General features: G+C 43.4%; 1 protein-coding gene across 3 annotated transcripts in view; it reads left to right on the top strand.

Moving 5' to 3' along the window:
* Positions 1-20,484, top strand: part of CACNA2D3 (calcium voltage-gated channel auxiliary subunit alpha2delta 3) — an 827,558-nt gene that overhangs the window by 463,545 nt on the left and 343,529 nt on the right. The window lies entirely within an intron of this gene.

Raw genomic sequence — 20,484 nt, 5'->3', positions numbered from 1 at the left:
TGCTGTCCTTTCAGTGATAGTATTTTTCATCATGTAACGTATCAGATAAACCTCACAAGAAGGCAAGTTGTGTTCGTGGTCCCATCCGTTAGAATCAGGACACTATGAGAGCAGGCTGCTGTGTTTGTACCCCAGCGATGTACCCCAAATGACCAGAGCAGTGCCCCACACACACCCCTGAGTGTGCTCAGAGAACCTTCCAAGAAGGAAGGAGCCAGTGCTAGCCCAGCGCTTTGCTGAGCACTTTGCAAGCATCTTCTTGCAGTTGGATGCTCAGCACCTTTGTGGCACAGATAATGTATAGTCCCTTTGATAGGTGAGGAGGCTGACTTGAGAACAGGTTAAGTAACTCAACGTCAAAGCTCTTCCTATAACCTGCTTGCCAGCACCCCCTCCTGGTCTGAGGCCCTGGGGTGGACAGACAACAGAAGCCTGCAGCATTGAGCTTCCTTGGGACGCAGAGGGTGCCCAGGAATTTGGTGAAAGTCTTCCAAGTCATGGAGTTTCCAGCACCTTGAATGTCTTGGCAGATGCTGATAGGTGATCCATGTCATCCTCTCTGCAATGTTTATCTTCTCCAGCGGACACAAGACCAATTCCTGCTTGGTTCTCCCCCACAGCTTAGTCCTGGACATAGTGCTGGATGCACAGCACGTGCTCAGGAAATGTTTGTGGAAGGAAGAGAAGAACAGGTAGATTTAAGTCAAGGCAAGGTGTTGGCATCCTTCTTGGGAATCCTCACCTGCCTTGTGTTTTAAATGCCATAGGCACAGAGGAATGACTTGGACTTCAAACTTGATCCCAACAGCCCAGCAGGAAGGATCCCCAACCCCAAACCTGACCCTGAACCTTGTACCTCCTGGTACTGATGCTTATTTCACGTTGCTAGCTCTTCCTCATAGAGGAAGCTTTTTTAGCTTTTTAAGCTAACTTTATTGGTAGAGAAAGAAATCACCTTTATGCCTCCTAAATGAAATTCCTTCTTCCAATCGATTTTGGGAAATCCAATATTCTCCATAGGCTGACCCTTGTGTTACCCCTCCAAACATCTGGGGATAAAACCTCAGGCTCCCAGTGCTGAATGATTTTGGCCGTCAACCTGTTATCCACCCGTCTACCCTTATGTTCATCATTTTCATTAAAAATACAGAGGGAGGAGATTTATAAGGCTTAGTGAATATGTGCTGTTACTGCAGCCCAGGACTTTGGGCCCTGGCTCCTTTCAGACCCTTCTCTCAGCTCAGAGCCTCCCACAACAGCCCTACGCTCCCTCCCAAGATCTCCACATTAAAGTCGACTTTGGTTTGTTGCTCGCTGTTCCATAATGTCATAATAGATTTCGTCCTATCCTCTTCCCTCCTTGGGGATTCCTATGAAGAAAACAAAACAGCTGATGGTGGTGACTAATGGGGCCTCGTTGGGGAGACGTGTATGAGCTGCGTGTTAGCTGTCCAGCAGGAAGCCTGCTGCCTCCCTGCCTTATTAGAAAGCAGAAGCACATGTGGAAATCTGCAGCGGAGCACAAACTGAGAGTGAGATGTGCAGGGAGGATTAGCGGAAGAGCCACGCGGCCTCCTGGGGCCACGTCAGGCCCAAGAACAGATTTCCACGGTGCCCTGTGATTTGGAGAGGGTTAACCTGACTGGGGGCAAGTGTCTGGTGCCTTTTGCATCAGAAGCCTGAATTTTTGGCACTCCCAATCCTTGGTTCTATGAATCTCTGGCCCTGGGAACGCACGGAAACTTTAGGGCTTTTAAGATTTGGATCATTTGAATTTCGCTTTCACATGATTGGTTTCTGTGCCTCAACGGGACAGAGACAAAAATTGATGGTTTTAGAATTTCAAAGAAGACTATTCCAATTCAGACTCCAAACGGAAGGATGTCTGTGTGAGCCAAAGAGATACTTACTGAAATGTGTTTTCTCCCCACAGAATAATGATCTCAACCCTCCTAAAAATACTTATCCTTTCCCTTCCTCTGGACTTAGGAAATAGCCTGTTAGGAGTTCTTCTCATTAAAAAAATGTCTAGGCCCCTTTCAAAAAAAATATCCAGCAAGAGTTGTCTTAAGCCAGGGATGGGCGATGTCCCCCCTCCCCCCAACATCAAGAAAAAGGAGGGGAGCTCTCTGAGCTTCTCATCTGTAAACCACCTTGCTAGTAGTGGCTCCTTCCCGGTTTTCTTGAAAGAACCACGAGGAGAGGCGTGTGCAGTACCTTGTGGTTCATGGAACCAGGGAGGGAAATGGGACAAAATTCTTGGGGAAGGAGGACGGAGTGAATGAGACAGGATCCCTGAAAAGACCGAGGTGGAACTCGAGACCTGAGAATGCAAAAGCGTTTGAGAGGAGTCCTCCAGACCTTTCCGGAAGGATCCATTTCTGCCCTTGTTCTGGCCAGTGTTTTCATTGACTTCAGCTAAAACTTCGCAGCTGTGACGGACCACTGTCTGTTCTCTGTTGCCTCTACATGCTGCCCAGCTCATCGTGGGGAGCTCTGCGGGCCTCGATGGCTATGAGCCAAAGAGGAGGTTGACTTGTTTTAGGGACAGTGCTGTTGTCCTCGGCCCCATCTGGGCCCGAGGGGTGAGTGTGGGCTCAGGGGTCCACTCCTCGCCTCGCGGGGCCTATCGAAATTGTCTGTGTGGTGACTTGGCCTTCAAGGCGCCGAGACTTTGATCAACCTGTGGCAGAAGGCTTGTGTGAAACCCTTCCTGGTTTTCTTTTTCTAAAACACAAACGGGATCTGGAATTGATCCCAGATAATACATCTGCCTCTTAATTTCACTTCAGAGGGGCAGGATGACAAGAAAGGCGATGAAGACAACTAAATGCATTTATGATTTATGCCCCCTGCGATAAATCAATGGATGATTTCTCCCCAAAATGTGGTCACTGCCCGGCTAACTCATACCAGCTGACACATCTGTGAGATGCATAAGGGAATGGGGCTGAGCCCCCTCCTTGCCATGTGCACACCAGGCCTCGAACCCCGCACCTCAAGGATGGGGATTTGGACATGTGCGAGAGAGGGTCGTCTACAGGCAGTTACGAAGATGGCTGCTTCACTGCCACCTTTTTTTCTCCTTGAGTCTGTTTTCCTTTCTTGCGGTCTGATGGTGCAGTTATGTTCAGCCTGTCCTTGGTTCATCTCCAGCATTCCTTTCTGTGCTCGCCTTCATGTGTGGTGAGTTAGATTTTTCCATTCCCTAAAGGTGATTTGATCAGGCCAGTTCTCACCAGAGTCCCTCAAAGCAAGTGGGGAGAGTGGAAAATCGCATTAACTCTTTCATTAACTCCAGCTGTCTGCACTAAATCTGAGATGGCAAGCTGGTTTCGTCTTGAGGACCAGCTCGAGGCTTTTGGAGGTGGCTCTCTGGAGCACTTACTTGGGAAGGGTTGCAAGGGCCCATGTGGCTGGAAAAGGGACAGGGCAATGACCAGAGAGCAGTGTCTGCCATGCACAAGAAGCCAGTCGTGGCCCTTGTACCTTGGGTCTGCCATCCCTTTTCTCCCCGGTGTCCTTGTATCCTGAAGGCCTGACCTTGCCTTTCTGAACTTGGAAAGCCGTATCTACATGTTGCAAAATATTCTGTCATTAGAAATTTTCAAAACTCTATTGAACCACTTTTGGCTGCTTGGCAGCCACACAGCAGCTAGATTGCTTACTTCCCCATCATTTTTCTTTTTTTAAAGCATCATCTGAAGCTAATTTATCCAGGAGTAACTTGGGCTTTGGGGGAAAAGTCACATTCGTTTTATAAGTTACCTGCGAATGAAGCTGCCTAGTTGTGCCTCTCATTTTCTTCTTGTTGAAAAATGTCTTTGTTTCTCTATTTTTGCATTTCTTGAGAAACTCTCAGGAATGCAGTTTGAAGAGTTACGCAATATTATTTTCCTTACCTTGCTTTCCGGAAAAAAAGTGCCAAAGCTATTTCTTGGGCCTAGACTGGGAGGCAAGATCCCTGTAGGTGGGCAAGGGCAGAGCAGGAGGGTCCAGAGCCTGGAACTTCTCCCAGAGACCAGCAAGGTTGCTGACGTTCCTTGTCAGAGAGAGAGCTCAGCAAGAAGGGATGGCTGGAGATGGAGGCACTGTCTGCGGGCTGGGACATATGAGGCTTCGGCCAGAACCTCTGATGCTGGGGCTAGATCGCCCTGCTGCATACAGACTACGTATAGAAAGGAGAAAACGAGCCAGCTAGTAAAGGTTGTTCACTTGATGTCTCTGCTGCTACCTCACATCACCATTGTCCCAGCCAGAAATAATATACCTGCAGCTGTGTTTCTGTAGGACAACGGGGACAGCGAATAATATATCGGGCTGCTCTAAGCTGCCTTTTCTCCAGCGATGCCCCTAGGGCGAGATATATACTCTACCTTTATGTTATCCGGTGGTACTAGTCAGAAACCATTGCTGTGGAAACGACTCAGCCTGTTTGGTCCCCTTCTAATAGGAAATTGTAAATTAAAACAGAGCTTGATAGATTCTGCTTAATGCCAAAATGAAATCTTCACATATTTTGTTGGGTATTACATAATTAGTTGACTTCTCAAAGGAGTTCTAATTATGCCTATGCAATAAGCTCAAGATAATGAAATGCATTCATCTCTCTGGCAAGCCGTCTGTCGCTTAGCACTGAGCTCCGAGTCAGTTCTCTGGGGTTCGCCTTCTAGCTCAACAAGCAAAGCTTTATTTACAGCCGCAGAACTTGGAAATGAAATACAAAGTTATTTTATGATGTACTTCTTTTTTATTCCCTCTAAGAAAATCAGTTTTCCTTAACTTCATATACTGTGTAAATGGCCCTGTGTAAAGTAGCTATACTAATCCCAGAACATAAAGATTCCCCCCCAAATGCATTACTAAGGCTCTAATACCACATAATTGCCAGAGATGGGAAGAGAATAGTGACAAAGCCAAAAGGCATGAGTTCTTTGACTCTGAATTTCATTATCTGTAACATTGTACTTAGTAAAAGAGTTGGATAGATGGGTGGGTGGGTGGGAGGATAAGCGAGTGGAGGGTTAGATCGGAGGGCAGATGTGTATTTGAACAGATGGATGAATATTTAATTGGGAGGGGATATAGATGGAAGAGAACTAACTCAGAAAAATCTACCTTTGGGTATATTATTCTGTATTTGATTGTTAGAGAAAATTATGGGGGCCAGCCCTGTGGCCAAGTGGTTAGGTTCGCACGCTCCACTTTGCTGGCCCAGGGTTTCACCGGTTCCGATCCTGGGTGCGGACATGGCACTGCTCGTCAGGACACGTTGAGGTGGCGTCCCACATGCCACAACTAGAAGGACCCACAACTAAAACTACACAACTATGTACCAGGGGGATTTGGGGAGATAAAGCAGAAAAAAAAATTATGAAGAAAAAGAGGGAATTTTTTTCTAATAATTCTTTATTTATGAAAGGGAAGCTCAAGATTCTTTTAATTTCTCAATAGACAGCTTTGAAAGGTAAAAACAAAGATGTAGGGAACGTTGACTTGGAGGAAAATAGAAGAAATGACTCTAAGACAAACCAGGTAAGAGAGAGGATAAAATATAAGATAAAAATTTATTCTTTATAAGTAAATCATTGGTAAGCAAAGTTAGAACAAAGCTCTGCTTAAATTTCTCTGAAAAGTAGGTTGTTCCATATCACATTAGTGAATGGAACCCAAGCCAAGAAGGAGCCATTCAGAGTGACATTTACGGAGTGTTTCTGCCTCAATTTCTACATTTAATAATGAAGATGCCCCGTATGAAAAGGTGATCTATCCATGCCTGTTGCTGACAAAGCCATCGAGAAAATGCAGGGGGGCCTACTGGTTTTCCTGCTCCAATTTAAGCAATCAGGAATCTCTTCTAATGCCAAAGGCATTTTTGTTGTTTGCTGTGAAGTCAGCTCCTCTCCAGAGCTGTTCTTAGAATACGTATAGAAAGAAAAGCCTGGAAAGGTTTTAAACCAAGTTTTGCTAAAACAAAAGATAAGTCTCATTTTATAACATGTGATGCAGGGTGACTGGGGGATTACTGGATAGTGTGAAGGGAACCTGGAATTGCATTATTCCTGGTGTGGTTGGAAATACTTTATGCCATCAAATGCCTTCCGTCTGGCCGGGCATCTGGGGCAGAGGAATCCTCAGAGGAACCTATCCGTGTGGTCGGTGGCTGAATTCCAGTGAAACATCTGTGGGCAGTTCTCTGGCTGTAGGGTTGGATTTTCCTCCCTTTAGGGGCCCTTCATGAACTCTGTTGACCAAAGGGTTAGTTCATTCATATTTTTAACAGAAGCAGCTCACTCTGGCTTAAATTCCCAAAGATCAGATCCCCTTGTGTTAGTCACTTATCTGTATTCTGGCTGGCACAGCATAATTGCTGCATGAACATTGTTCTAAAAACCCTTGAATTGGATCCATTACAAGATGCTCACATGAAGAAGAACCTTCCTTGAAGTATTTTTTCAAATATAGTATTGGAATCCTAGAACCTCACATAAAAGAGCAAAGATATGACTTGGTTTTTAAGACTAAATTATGATATCTGCCGGTCAGTTTTGTTTTGTGCTATTTGGGTACATATTTGGTAACCATCATCCAAGGCAGAGGCTGGAAGGAAGCAGTAACTGTAATGTCAGATGCCATTTGTAGTGGACACATGCTCGCAAAGGTTGAATGAACACGTTTCCATGTCATTTCAGTTCCTTCAAAGACAGCATCCTTACTTTCACTCAAGCCAGGGTGTTGAACCTTGAAAATTGTTGCATTGCGTCTTATCAGTGGACTACTTTCTGCTGAGTTACAAGGAGAGACACAGTTTGTTGAAAAATTGTGATAAATATTTGGACCATGTAGAGTCAAAACAGACATTTTTAAATTTGAGTTTTATAACAACTTGAGATAGCAAAGAAAGCAGATTTGGCATGAAGAAAGAATTTTCTTATTTGAAAATTCAAAAGACTACTAATTTCTAACTACTTATTATTCAGTGTTTAAGGAAAACTTTTATTTTAAGAACAGATATCATCAGTAGGCTTCAAGATATAAGACCAAAAAAACAAATCTTCTAAGTGTGGGAGAGAGTGCTTTAAATATTAATAATAAGTTAGGCCAAATACAAAAAGTGGGTCAATCAAACATAGAGTGCCTTGAATTCCTTCTCTTTTTCTATGCTGAGTCATTAGCATGTGGCTGAGAGGCAAAAGACCCTCCCCTTCGTGCTTCCTTGGCACAATAATATTTAATCAAGTGTGAACAGCCTGCAGAGAGCAGGAGGCCGGAGCTACTAGCAGGAGTGCTTCTAGGACTGTTGGTCAATCACTCCTGGGATGGAGGACCATGAAGTCGATGTGTGGGTCAGTCTCCGCCATTGCTCAAGGAGGCATTCTTGGCCTTTTGCTGTGTTTAATTACAGTGACAAAATCCCAGGCACTATTTACACAAGCTTCTTCCTCAGGTGTAGAAATGTACTCTCAGCTCACTCTTGGCATTTGCTTTGCAGCAAGGGGAGTTCTTTGTCTTTTAAATTAAAAATGAAATCCTTCTGTTCCTTCTAGTGTTACAAAAGTAAATATCTTCACCAAACCTGCATAGATTGCTCTGGGGGTAAATCGGTTTGTCACTTTAGCCACTTGATGCAGGCCACAAGGACTGGAAGAGGACGACCCATACAGCTGATAGGAAACCACTCAACTGTGTGCTTGCTGTCAATGTTCCTTCAAGATCGTAATCACCACATGGCCTGCAAGGCCCTGCTGTGGTCTGGTGCCTAGTCTCTCTCAGGCTTCACCTCAAACCTGGGCTTTTTCTGCTCCAAGGCTCCATTCTCCCCCACCCCCAGAGGGCATTTGCACCCGTCGCCTCATCCCTTGCTCTCCTGTTGATTACTCAACAGCACACACCTTTCAGATTTCAACTCAGGCATGCCTTTTCCTGTTCCTTGTGCCCCTGCCTAGGTCATATTCCTTTGTCGTACTTTCATACGGGACAATATTCCTTTTCCTCTGGGCATTAGCATCTGTTTCTCACGTCCTCATCAGTGGTATTGTCTTACTTTTTGGCTGCTTCTTTAAACCCTACGTTCTACACTGTAGAGTCAGGGTTGTCTTCATGGGCATGCTACCGTGCAGTTGCTCAGGGCTCATGTTCAGAAGGGCTCTGTGCTTGCCTTAATGCTCTGCTGTTGCCATCTTGAAATCCTTAATACTTTTTGAACAAGGGCCCCACAATTTCATTTTGCACTAGGCCCCACAAATCATGTAGTCGGTCCTGGTTTGGGGCCATGTCTGTTTCTGTCAGATCTCCAGCACATGGTATATGTTCAAGAAGTATTTTGTAAACGAATGTTTCAGCGACAAAAGATGATCTTCTTCCATTAGTGCATGAAGTATAAAATGCCTAATACTTAATATCAAGTCAGGATATTATATATTTTCCTGGCAGCTCACTACTTAATCTTATTCTTTTCATAAGGTTTGGCAAATGCAACCAATATTGAATTAGAGACATGCATATTATGATCTAAGGAAGTATAAAAATGGGCTGGTCTGTTGTTAATTTTTTGTTCTATATTTAGAACTGAAAGAGTAATGTTTAGAGAGGAAAAATGCTAATTGTCTTGCAAAGAGTGCTGTAATAGGCTGGGCAAACGCTGCATTGGAGAAAGTGTCCTTTAAGTATCCTTCAGTATAAACGCTTTCCCCTGTATTCATTCAAGGCCAAGGAGACACCGAAATAACAAAATGTCCAGTGTGGTCTTCCACTCACATAGTTGGGGAAAGCTTGCTCTCCCACACAGCAAGCTTGGCCAAATGTCTGCTGAGGAGTTCATGGAGAAAATGCCAGGCTTCACTGTTTTATATGGCGTGCACATAAGTTTTCTGTCACTTGTCTGAGTCGGACACATTTTCCCGTTCTCACTTGCCCACCCCAAAGGTGACTGCTGCAGGTTGTGGAGTTGGCAGAATTTTCCAGGATGTGCCAGCACAAGCTGTTAATAAATTAGGTGCACAGAAGTGTGATGGCAAGGCGTTTCCTCCTGGAGTTCATAGGCCTTCCAGAACATTTATGTCTCATTACAGCCCGTATAGCAGTTTATGCCCTAATAAATCAGAGAAGCTTTGCAGAGATGGGCTGGACTGTAATGAATCTTTCTGTTGGCATTTTCCCTTTACAGGCACAAATAATGGAGCAAAACCGCCCCATCTGGCCACTCTGTGAGAGAGAACTCACAGCAGGAGCTGTTTTCTCAAGCATGACAAAGGTCATCACAGGTAGCAGGAGTGAGGGGTGGCAGCTAGGGCTGTGAGTGACAAGGTGGAATGAAGCCATTTAGGAGTCTTTATCGCTGTGATTATGGGCATTAGCTGGACTGTCAGGGTCCTGTTCTCCCTTCCTGTGATGGGCCTTGGATCTTCACTGATTTTTCACATTTTATTTCCAGACCTGTTTGCTGTCTTGCAAGCAGTGCAAGCGGACACACACCGTCAGCATGGTGTGTGGACTTATTCACTTCGATTTATGTTTCACTATCTTAAGGTGCACTCTCAGCTAACTGGAAATGGTTGCCAAGCAGAGTGAGGGGGGGCCACCTTCTCTCTCTGCCTTCCCTCACCAGTGCAGAGAGATGTGTGATGAAAGCCACGTAAATATGGAAATTTTATTAATTATGTGGTGCTGGAAAGAAATGCATTATTCTGGTTAGGAAATCAACTTGTCTCTGGTGGAGGTTTACCAGATGTAAAAAAAAAAAAAAAAAAAGAGTATGAATCATATTAAAAACAGTGCCTAAAAATAAGTGAGGAATTTATTTTTGATGTTTCTGCATTTTCACAAAGGAACCCATCCCCCGTTTTGGAAATAAACAAATGTTGATCGTTTCCTTTATACCTAGTAACTGGGGTCTCATTTCATTGGAGAAAAATTTGCATCTAGTTAAGTCAAAGAAGCTATCTTGTTTTTTCCTGCGTTCCACCCTGGCTGGTCTGTGCTCCTGCCCTTTGCGGGGCTGTGGAGGAGCTTCAGAGGTGCCTGGGCTGCTTGTTTGTGTTTACAGAGAAGCATCTGGGAGCCCTCGGAGAGTGGGATGTATCCGGCTGGACCTATTTCTATTCCATAAAGGCTTGCCTGGTGCCTCTTCAGTAATCACTTTGCTGCTGGGAAGGCAGAGGAGAAGCAAGTGAGGGAGTGCGCGATTTATCAAAAGTGACAAGGAGAACAGAGCTCCTCCATCAGCCTTAGCTACCTTCATATTTACATAACACCTTCCTTCCAGTGTTTTCCCCAGCAGATGGTCAGGTGAGGTTCACGGACTCTGCACGGAAATATGGCTGCTCCGGGGCAGGCATAGGGGATATTTTGGGCTCTTTCCCAGCAGAATTACACAACAGTCCATGAAGGGAGGGAGGAGGCAAAGTCACTTCCTAGCTGAAGAAGCCCTGGAAATATAGACTCAAAGCCAAGTGCTGCTTGCAAATTGGGAGGTTGCCAAGGCCCAGCACCCCAAGACTCAGGGAGAAAGTCCAAGCCTGGAGGAGCTGGTAATTGACCACAAGTGGGTCTGCCCCTGTCTGCCCTGCTGTAATGGGAAAGTTAGTGAGACCTGATGGGGTCACAGAGGGACATTAATGTATTGACTGAGATGATTGTTCTCTGCCAACGAGAAACAAGAATCTAAGCTTCAAAGGGATTCCCCAGGTAAACGGAAAGTTCTCTCATCGTTCTGCTTTATCAAGATCCCAGAACCAAATGAGGCACCTGCTCTGTCTGTGACTTCGCTTTGGGGCTGAGCATGTATCAGGAGACCTCATTTGGTACAGGATGTTGAACACACACAGCTCCTTTTTTTTTAAGGTTTCCATCTGAAACTGGCTGAGCTATAGCAGGTAATTAGCACCTTTGCTGTTGGAGCAAACTGTGCTTTTATTGGTTAGAATGTCTTAATCAGGTTGACTGCTTTGCAGTTCTTGGTAAGAGAGCTAGAGAGAACAAGCTGAGGATGCTGTGTGTCCCAGGGGCTGAGGTTAAGCTGAGAAACAGCCAAAGGGTTTTGGTTCAGTGCCCTACCCCCAATGCCATGTTCTAATCCCACTTAGGCCTTTTTCTTCCTCTGAAATCCTTGGCATACCCCAGAACTTGTTCATGTATCACAGTTCCCTTGTCTAAAATCCACTGATGGAGACTCTGGCCTCATCTTAGGGGGTCGTTTCTGGAATAAAAATTAAAAATAAAAAGGGTTTGTTGGGAATAGTCTGTGCTATCCCAGACCTGAACATGTTGATTGTTTAACTCAGCATCACATTTATGCCTCACTCAGGACTGAGGATGTATCCTGGGAGTGACATGCTTGACATAGCCAAATGCCAGCTAAGCAACTTTCAAACTGGGTGACCTTGCACAAGATGCATGAAGCATCTGTGCCTCAGCTCTCCTGTGTGTAAGGAGGGATTGTTGCATTAACCCTATCTCGGACTTGTCAGGATTAAAGCAGATAATGCATGTAAACCTGTAGCACGGTGGCTAACGCAGAGTAAATACTCAATAGGTGATAGCAGTGATGATGACAATGATGATGACAATGATGATGATGACATTGTTACTTTGGGAACCCAGAGTCCCAAGACCTGGAGGCTAGTTTACAGATGACAAAAAGATTTAATTTCACATGCTGACTCCTATTGATAGGGTGACAGTGTTGAGCAAGATTCTAGGACTGAATATGGGCTCGGTGAGAGAGTATTGAAATCAATGAGAGATATTTGCCTTTGGGGAGAGAATCAAGGGTGATGACGTACACCATGAATTTGCTATTTCTGTAATGTTTCCCTGTGGGCCTAAATAACTGTATAATCTGGGATAAATTCACCTCTCTTAGAATCTGGGGCCACCGAAGAGGAACGTGCAAATTTAACTACTGTGCCACTGGGCCGGCTCCCAAAGTCTTGAAATCTTTAAGTCTCAAAAACTCAGATAACTTAATGACTACCTCTCCCCACCATGAATTTTCCACATCTTATCAAAAATGCAGTTCTTTTTTAAAAGCCACATTTAAATGATGATTCTTCATTGTTTGGAACAACTGTGAAAAATACCAAAGGTACCATTTGGTAAAACACTAATCCTTAACATTTAGAAACTCTTCATTCTGAATCTCAGCTTTAGTTGCGAGTCATTGTGATGGGTTTGGCTCACTCTGTGGGTGAAATGCTTCTTTCTCAATATTTGACCTTCCTCTCTGGGCTGGTCTGCACTGAGGACCTGTGGAGTGGGAGACACTGCACTCTCTCCTCTGCTTTAGACTCCAGTTGCTTCGTCAGCCTGTCTAAGCTGCCTGAGAGGCAGAGGAAAGCCCAAGTCTGTCTTTACACTTGCCCGGCCAGCATCTGTGTCTTCCGTGGTGGCAAGGAGTAGCAAGGGAAGTGGCCTGATGGCACTGGAAATCTGAAGGTTTGTGTTGATTTCTCATTTGTCATTAATAAGTAACTTTCTCTTTTGTGTCTTCCCTGAAGGTTGTTGAAACTATTTTTTGGCAGCAATAATACTGTACAGTAACTTTGGGTAATTGGTCTCTTTTAGCAAAGAAAAGCTTAGAACGTGCTTGGAATATGGTCCCCAATATTTCTTTTTTCTGCTGGATGACACAAAGCATTGTTTCCCCAAAAGGGTCTCACAGAGCACACGTCCCTCCCTGTGGGAAGTGTTGGAGGTTAAGAGTGAGAAGGGGAAGGAGGATGGAAGTTTGAAGAAAGAAACAGTTGCAATTGCTGTCTCAGGAAAGTTGGGTAGAGAATTGACCAGGAGAAAAGTAGAAGGATGCCCAGCAATGGAGAGGACCCACTTGAGACTTTTAATGATAAATTTAAAGTGGGACTGTGCAACACAGTTGTGTGTTTTTCTCCAGCTGTATTTAGCTACTTGGGCACAGGCACAGAGGCGGTGGAAGGTTGGATCTAATCAAGAATGGTGTGCAAGTTGGATGGAAGGAGAGTTCATGGAATTGAGAGTGGATTCAAAGGGAATGAGCCTTGGAAGCTAAGGTGGGTAAGCCCTTAAGGAAGTGAGGGTAAGAGGCAGGTGATGGAGGATCAGCTATTTTGAGGTCCCAGTGGAGGAAAGTGAGCTAGTGTTCTGATAAGTGAGTGCAGAAAATTGAGATTTTTGGAGGTAACTCGGTATTGCTAATAATAAAGTATTGGCAATGGCAATGACTTTCTGTCAGGCTAGACCATCATGTGCCCTCTTGTTGCTGCCATCTCCTGACCTCATGGTCACTCATGAATGCTCTAGCATTGGGCTCACTGCCTTTCTCTCCACAATCCTGTCATCATTCTTGGTGACATTATCATCCACACAGATGGAGCATCTGACATCGTGGTTTCTGAATTCCTTGACACCATTCCTCCCAAAAGTGATGTCGTCTACCCACTTCAACCACCTACTCCCATGGTTATATCCTAGGCTTTAGATCATTTTTTCTTTCTTCCATTGAACTCCCTTAAAGGAACTGTGCTCTTTATACATAACAGAGCTGATTGAAGGAATGATAAGTGGGGGTTTGGAATGGATGGATTGGTTTCATTGCCAGCTTGTGACTGAGTCTTGGTAGGACCTTGATAGATGCTAACTCTGTACCTGGGCGTTGTTGGGTTTCTCAGTCCCTCCTGCAACAGGCTGTATGTTGTGGGGCAGTGAACAGTGGTGTGTGTTGGGCCCTACATGCTGGGCTGCTTGCAGGATAGAAGGGTTCAGATAAATGATCCAGGTGGACGGAATCCAGGAAAATGACCTCCTGCTTCATCTTGAAATCTAGGTCATCAGGATTGCCCCTTCCCGTGGCTGGCAAGAATTCCAATGAGCAGATACCCAACCCACCTTCTCTAAGGAGAACTCTTGATGTTCTGTTAGCTGAAGAAGGTCGAGGGAGTGCTGCCAGCTGCCTGCCAAAGAGAGGGCAGAGTGGATTAATTAAAACTAAAAATAAACCTTGAGTAGAATTGCTCTTGTAGGTGGATAGAAGGTAGGTTAGCCAGAGATAAGAATTTTGAAGCCATCTCCCTTATGTTTAGCTTTGGCTCCTAAAGTCACTGAGGTGGAGGAATTATTTTTGGCACCAGGTTGGTGGTCCAATGTCATACTGCATTAGTTCTGGTTGAGCCCATTTAGGGAGGTGGTAGTTATGGCCTTACTTTTTCTTTTTAAACTCAATGTGTGTCATTTGAAAGTCCAAAAGGAGTTGATATATACGTGCTCTTGAGCACAGCCCCCAGTTAAATAAATAGATGTTGTCCCAGGAGCAAAACTTACTTAATTAATTTACTTTAGAAGCGTATGGTTTTTTTTGTACCCCAAAATATGTAACTTTACATGCTAAACTTAAAACTGTTGTAATGTTGTAACTGTTCTTGAATGGAAAATAGTACTTGGTACCTTGAGCCTTATAGCCACTTATAGCCACCTGCTAGAAGTTAAACCCAGCTGGCTTATTTTATAAAAGGAAGCCTAATTTGGTAGTTCTACACGAGGGGAAGAATAAAAAGGAAAGACAGACCTGAGCATATGTGATACCTTCCAAGTTTTCTTTTTTTCATGGCCAAGAGTTGTAAATGGCAAAATTGATTTGATATTTGAACTAGGGAAAAAATTAGCTCTCATCACCTGAGCTTACAAATAGTAATCTTCAATAAAATGAATTGGCCTTTATTTCAAGACAAATAGATTTAAATTCTCTTCAAATAAGCATCAGGGTTTAGCATACCTTCTAAAGCAGTGTGTTAATTATGGATTGTGTAGCATGCTAGATGAAAATTCAATTAATGGTTGAAACAATTAAAATAATGGTATTTGAAGAATTGTCTTTTGTAGCCAGAGTACTTTCTCTTTTACTCTTCTGTCCCAGGAATATGTTATAAATTGTGTTTTATTATTATGAAATACTATAATTTTTGTCCCAGCCAATTTATTATTTGGGTAGGAAAAAAAGTCAAATCTCTGAACCAAAGAGAATATTGGAATCATGTTGTACTGGTCATAGGAGGAGAGTTTGATTGAGTAAGCCATGGGAGGAGAAGGAGAAGAGAGAGGCATTTTAGTCTTAAAAATAGATGTTCATCAAAGACAGAGAAAGGGGGCCCACCCCATGGCTGAGTGGTTAAGTTTGCGTGCTCCGCTTCGGTGCCCCTGGGTTTCACCAGTTCGGATCCTGGGCATGGACCTAGCACTGCTCATCAAGCCATGCTGAGGCGGCGTCCCACATAGCTCAACTAGAAGGACCCACAACTAGAACATATAACTATGTACCGGGGGGCTTTGGGGAGAAGAAGAAAAAAAGATTAGTGGCAGATGTTAGCTCAGGGCCAATCTTTAAGGAAAAAAAAAAAAGGAAGGGCAATGGACCACAGTATTTAGAAGGGAAAGTTGAGTTACCTTTAGAATCTTGAGTGATAAATTTGTGATGAGAGAAGGAAATGAAGCAAGAGGTGAAAAATTCACAGAACAAAAATGCTGATTTAAAAAAAAAAGGTGCAAGGAGTAGATGGAGGGGGCTGTAGATTGACCTTGTTTTTGAAGACTTCTGTTGAATGTAATAATCTGAATCTTAGGGATCTGAAAAAAGTTCTAGGAGTTTAGATCAATGGGGAAGGAGGAGCATGAGGGAATCCTAGGCCCGTTTTAGAAGGGCCTTTCTAATTTGGCCAGAGGTTTCCGAGAGTGAAGTGGTCTGGCCATGGCAGGAGTTAAAGTGCCTTCTGCTCTAAGATTCGGTGACTGTATGATTTCAAGTTTCCTGACCGTGTAGAATAAGGTGGCAAGAAGGGATGCTGCACATTGAAGAATTCAAGAAAGAGAGAATTTAATAGGAAACGAGGGACATATAGGTAATCTCAAAATTCCAATCACACGTGAGAGCAAAATAAAAAGTAGATGAACAAGTTAATTAACTGCAGAAACATTTCTGTGTTTGGGAAAATTTGCTTTTCCTTCATGTTTAAAAATATAAATAATGATGTTTTCTGCAGTCTACAGAGAATTGAAGGCAAAAACACTGGCTCTATGATCAGATGGGAAAAATATGCAGCAGCAGCTCGAGTAAGGGGCTGCCTTGGAATTCCGAGGAAATTGGTTCTTCAACATAAGTATTCAAATTTCAGGTATAAGTCTCTTCTTAGTAGATAGTGGCACAAGAAAGATTAAAGACCCTTACATTAGGCCAGCCAAGAGCCTAGAAGATGGATAAAAAGGTTCAAGACTTACGCGTCAGCCATGCTCTGTAGAGAACATCCTCATACTCTGAAGGGAACCAAAACCCCATCTCTCTGGGGTCCTTTCTGCTGGAGTCCCATCAGTCCTTTTCCTTAGCCTTCCTAAGGTGCCCTTAAGGCTCCACGCTGGAAGGGGAGGTGCCTTGGGGCCCTTTGAATGCCCTGGGAATGACAACTGCAAAATAATCAGACTTTCAAGGCTGCCAAGACTGGCCTGCACTCAGCACATAACTGGGTATTATTATATTCCAAGAGGCTCAGCCCTTCCTACGTCTTCTCAAAGTATACTTTTCTTATCCGGCCTTCGATAGATGCCAGGGAGAGAGGTTGAAGGAATGGGAAGAGGTTCAGGGACTATTGAGACAGAGACTGAGGAGCCCAAATCCAAAACAAGGAGCCTCTCTATTTGCATCAATCCTCAAGGAAGCTGGAGCAGCAAGGGGTCCAAGCCATGGTCAGGTCCCTTGTGGTTTCCCAAAATGTGGTGCCCCTCATATATTTGCTTAATGCCATACCCACTACCGAAGATGATACCTTATCTCTCTGTCAGACTCCTACTCACCCTTCAAGTCTCCTCTCAGAAGTGCTCTTGTCACTGGCAATTTCTAACATAAGAAATGGAATCCATGCAGACCATTCCTTGAAAATGTGCTTCACAGTAGGTTCAAGGACAATAAAATGAGAGAGCTGGTCAGCCTTGAGAAGGTGAATTGGATTCAAAGAAGAAACCATTTCTTATTTTTAAATAAAATGGCAAATCTAATGTAAATGTCTCCTATAGTGAATAAAATTACCTTTTTGGCAATTGCAAAATTTGCGAATTAATTCAAAGTTTTTAAACTTTTAAAATGCAGAATTAATCTTTTATTGCCTGTCTAACCTTGAATCAGTATGATAGATCTCAGTGAAATTTTTTTGTTAATTTAAATTCTAAAACCTATACTTTATGAACACTGATAACAGTAGAAAGATATTTTAGTTTTTCATCTCTCATGTAAGAATAAAAGATAATTTTCTCATGCAACTCACTTTTGTAAGGGTAGGTGGAAGGGAATGATTTAGGGGAGGCTGGAATTGTAAAATAGTCCCCAAATTCATTTAAAGGCTAAAAAATTATTTACCAGGAAAAAAAATCATCAACTATATCCTTGGATCAAATGTGTAGATACTTCCAAAGATATGCCTTCACATAATTGTGGAAAAGGAGAAACTGATAATCTTGCCCAGCTCAACAACGTTTCCTTTTTATTTTATGGTTTTGTTCTGTTGGCTGTACAGATGTTTTTAATTTTTCCGGGTGTGTTTATGTTTGCAAGTTTCTGAGGCTGTGCTGATGAATGGAGTTTTTATTGAATTTATATGTAGCTTTCAGATAGTAAGAACGTGCTTAAGCTTCTTCAACTTATCCCTTTCTCCAGGCTGGGTCTTGTCTGAGGAAACTTACTCTGCTATCTCAGTATCCTCAGGGTTTCCCTGATCTGTGCCTCCATGTGCTACTATAATTAAAGTATTTGAAAAGGGAAAGATGGCGTTTGTGAATTTAGTGGCAGGACCATGAGATGCTGGATTAACTTTTGATGGTTTTCGCCTTGGATGGCAGGAATTGACGCACCAGAGGGGGTCCTCAGTGAGCATCTCATTATGCTGTCTTCTACACAGGAGAATGCTTGCTTCCAAACTGCAGTCAGGAACTTTGAATGCTTGGGAGGCTTCGGGGAATTATAGCCATTTTATTGAATTTTAAAATGGAATGATAATCAACAGGGTGAGATCCCCTTACTCTGGGTCAGTTGCTCCCCGTGTGTAATGAGCACTCATTCCCCATGTGCCAAGTGCTGTACTGGCCACGGCGGGCATGGGACAACAGTCCAGGCAAGGTGTAGATGCCTTGGTCCATGGAATATTGCTTCTAAGTGGGAGAGCTCTGCTTTCAGGAGAGACAACATCTTTTTGGTGGGTTTGTTTGATTATTATCTAATGGCTTTCCCCCCCAAAACCTTACAACATATGAAGTTGTTACGTGTGAAATTTTCCCTTTCTATTCTAGTATATAGGACTATCTAGGGGTGAGAGGGAAAAAACAGATGGAAGCCGCAACTTCTGACCACGTCTCTTAAGTCTGACCATGTCATCACGTGTACAGATTGAATGAACGGTTAAATATTAAACGTGGCAATATTTAGAGGCAAAATATTAGAGGCAAACATGATGACGTGTAGAAGGTGGAAGGTTGAATGGGTAGGAGAAAGTGAGTTAACATTTAAATGTCTATATGCTCCAAGCTTTTAATCTGTGAGCAACTAGGCTCAGAGAAAGGACTTTCCCAAGGTTACAGAACTAATACCTGGGGGCTCAGAATTTGAATCTACATTGGCATGATTGAAAAGTGTTATGTTTCTACTGTTGTGCTGCCTCCTTGTTGTGTCACATTTAGACAAAACAAAATACCACACACTCACAGACACACACACATACCACAAAACCCTAGTAATGTAGTGATAACAAAGGAATATATTTCAATACAGCAATGAAAAGAAAATGGAGAAGCATATGTGTGTGGACCAAAAGTTCTTTGTTTTATAATGTTAGAACATTGACAAGGAAATCAATAAGGAATAGAATTAAAGAAAAGTAAGTTCAAAAAACGAGTGTTGTTAATGCTTTCAGAATGGTCTTTAAATATACCCGTTTTCATAAACATGTCTGGGAACCTGAAAATGTAGATTTATCTTCTTCTCACAAGGTAATCACTGGCAATGCCAAAGCAGCAGGCTTGGAGAGGAGCCAGAGGGAACCAGCTGGGCTGTGCACTGCTTGGGGAGACCAAGTTGAGATGAAATGTGTTCTTCCCACCCCAAGACCCATGGCCTTCTGTGCAGCTGGGTCAGCCCATCTTTAAAGCTGAGCTATTAATTTTTGCTTCTGAGTTGATTAAATTATATGACAAAACAGTGCAGTGAAAATATGAAAAGCAAAAATTGAATCTTGGTTATCTTGCAAAGGCAACTAGATAAAGGTCTTATAAATAAACTGATATAGATTGTGTCCTCTTCATTTGCACTCCCTCTGAAAAGTTTCCCACTGACAGGAATAAAAAGGAAAGAGAGAGAACTGGAAATTCACTTCTGAAATGGAACACTCAGGATGAGATTTCTGCATGAGTTTCATATACGTCACCTCCTTCTCCAGTCTAACGTTGCAAGGAGATAACTTGTGTAGGATGGCAGCTCTCCCTCTGTTCTCCTGGGTAAGGGTTCGTGGAGGCAGCTTCTCTGTGTGGACCAGCTTGCTAGGTCTTGAAATGAAAACACAAAAACAAACACAGACAAAAACCTTCCATATGGATGTGGGCAACAGTATGAAGTATGAAGAGTATGGATTTGGAGTCCAGTGACCAGCATTTGAAGCCAGACCTTGCTACTCACTAACCCTGAGACCATGGACAGGCTCTCCAGGAGGAGTTTCTTCAACTGAAACATGGAAATAACCAATACTTATCTCAAAGATTGTGAGGATTAAAATAACGCACATGACACACCTACCACAGTGCTTGGAACATGGAAAGCTATCCCTCAATATCCACTGCCTTTCTTCCTCTTCTCCCAACTTTATGACCACCAATACCATCAACAGCCTAGTTTCTTAGGCTGCTGTAACAAAATACCACAAACTGAGTGGTCTAAGACAATAGAAACTTAGTCTCTCTCAGTTCTGGATGCTGGAAGTTTGAAGTCAAGGTGTCAGCAGGACAACACTGTCTCTGAAGGCTCTAGAGAAGACTCTGTCCCATGCCTCCCTCCTGGCATCTGGTGGTTGCCAGTAATCGTTGGTGTTCTTTAGCTTGTGGCAGCATAACTCCTATCTCCACCTCTGTCTTTACATGGCCGTCTTCCCTCTCTATGCCTGTACCCAAATCTCCCTCTTCTTATAGGGACACCAGTCATTGGATTAGGGGCCACCTTAATCCAGTATGACCTCGTCTTGATTACATCTGCAAAGACCCTGTTTCCAGCTAAGGCCACAATCACAGGGACCAGGGGTTAGGACTTCAACATACCCTTTTGGGATACACAATTTAACCCACAAAAAATACCATCTTTATTTTAGGCCCAAGGGAGCTTTGACTTTATCCTGGATAAGGCACATCATCTAAAGTCACTTGCTTTGCCAGCAGCTGTATCTACTCCTCTTCTGTGAGTGGACTTTGCTGACAGCACTAACATTTGCTTAGGAATTG

The sequence above is a fragment of the Equus quagga genome, chromosome 1 (genome assembly GCF_021613505.1).
Source record: "Equus quagga isolate Etosha38 chromosome 1, UCLA_HA_Equagga_1.0, whole genome shotgun sequence".
Lineage (NCBI taxonomy): Eukaryota > Metazoa > Chordata > Mammalia > Perissodactyla > Equidae > Equus > Equus quagga.
Note: the sequence above shows the minus strand (reverse complement) of the source record. Positions and strands in the feature narration are given on the sequence as shown.